Raw genomic sequence first — 2,208 nt, forward strand, 5'->3', positions numbered from 1 at the left:
ATTGATAAATTGATTTTACAGCATCGTTAACGAAAAATCAAAAATAAACATCTCTTTGTTCCGTATCTTCATGCTTCACTCTGAAGAGTTCTGGATCACTTTTGATATCACTGTAATCTTCAATATAGGCTACTCTATCTTTATCGATTTATGTTCTTTCAGATGGTCTGAATTCATGTCTTGCACTTGTAAATAGTGATAAAAGAAAACACGATTCGTGATTCTTCAAAAACTTTGCAAAACTGTTATTTAGAAACCGCTGTTCAGATTGCACCTCTTCTTTTCTTTCCTTTTATAGTGTTTTTGCCGGTCTTGGAAACCAGTGTAAAAGGTGCATTTGTGCCACCTACTGGTCGGGAGTGCGGAGCGCACATAGTTTAATTAGGGGATAAAGAAATGAAAGGGGAGAAAAAACTAAATACTTCTATATTCTCTCTGTTATCTTTTTAAAATATGTAAACATTTCCTCATATACTCTTGATTGCCTTTATCCGTTTTGCTAAACCTTAGAATGATATAATTCTCAGACCAAATTGTTGAGAGCTGAAGTTTTCCTCTTTCATATGCAATACATTTTAGAATGCTTTACTTTTTCTGGGTGTCCTGTACTAAACAAAAATAATGAAGTGCTTTCCAAATCTCTTACTTTGATAGAGATATTTTAAAGAGATTTTATGAGGCAATCTCTGCTGCTTATAGATTGATGTCATAAACATGGTATACTTTAATTTTGCTTTCAAAACTTTTTGAAGTTGCTGAGATAAAAGCGCTAAATGCCTTAACAGGAAAGTTCACCAAAAATAAAAATTCTGTCTTCATTTATTTACCCTCATATCGTTTCAAACCTGTATTTTCTTTTGTCTGTGGAACATAAAACATATATTTTGAAGAATGTTGGAAACCAATCAGAGTCACTGAGACATTTCTCAATATCTTCTCTAGTGTTTCCACAGAAGAAAGTCATACATGTTTGGAATGACATTAATATTTTTTTGGGGGGAACTGTCCCTCTCAATATACATACAATGAGAACATGTCTTTATATTAGCCAGCCAGATCTATGTTTGCGCCAATCATTTGTTATCCAGTTTCGTTAACTCCTGTTTTACTCTGTACTGAAGCCTGATTTGTTCACGTTTGTGTAGCTGCATAAACCAATGACGCTTTAGCCCGCCAGAAAGGGTGAACCCTAAAGTCCAACGACAGAATCCAGTGGCGTGGGGTGAAAGATTCTGCGTCTTGTCTACCTACTGCTTCTGTAAAAATCACTTAATTAATTTAGTCTTCAAATTTAAAATCTGACTCAATTGGTAATTTATTCTAAACCCATATTTTAGAATAAAATATATTTACATTTATAGTGGATCATAAGATTAGTTGTGCATTAATTTGGATATTTGATCTTTCTGGGCAACCCTTACTTTCAATTATTAATTCGTCAGAGACACAATGCCACAGAGTCACACGCCAGCCTATTTATGTGGATCTCACGGGCACAAATGTTTCATCACAGTCACGACGTAAGCTGTCCCAATTCAGGATGCACCCTCCGAAGACTGCATTCCAAGGCCGATTGTGTCACCATGGCATAGATTACTTTTGTTTGTGAAGGGAATAAATGCATCGTGTGAATCATTCATTATCCAGCTTCACTTACAGCAGAAGTGAGTATAAGGTCTTTGCAATCGCTGTTCCTAATAACGTGCTAGTTAGCAAGTTCCCTTTCGAACGCTCACTTCACGTTGTGTATGGGGAAAACTCCTGTTTTACTCCGTACTGAAGCCTGATTTGTTCACGTTTGTGTAGCTGCACAAACCAATGGTGCTTTAGCCCGCCAGAAAGGACGGAACCGACGTGTATATAAGTCGGCTCGCAGTGCCATTTCTTCAGATCATGCTCCTTCCGCAACGAGGATCATCTCTTCGCTGACTCTATCAAGAAGCCGAAGGAGGAAGAAGCTCAGCCTTCAGCTCGCAGCTAAAGCACCGTTGGTTTGTGCAGCTACACAAACGTGAACAAATCAGGCTTCAGTACAGAGTCAAACAGGAGTTCTCCCCATACACAACGCTCTTTCCCTTATCTCAGGGAACCAAGGTTATGTTAGTAACCGGAACATTTCATGGCTAAATGAATGTCTCTCAGAGCACTGTTCCTCACCCCAGAGAAGAGAGGGGCAGGGTCAGCAGAGCTCATTAGCATTTAAAGCAA

The sequence above is a fragment of the Sinocyclocheilus rhinocerous genome, unplaced genomic scaffold, assembly GCF_001515625.1.
Source record: "Sinocyclocheilus rhinocerous isolate Xijiao unplaced genomic scaffold, SAMN03320098_v1.1 scaffold15253, whole genome shotgun sequence".
Lineage (NCBI taxonomy): Eukaryota > Metazoa > Chordata > Actinopteri > Cypriniformes > Cyprinidae > Sinocyclocheilus > Sinocyclocheilus rhinocerous.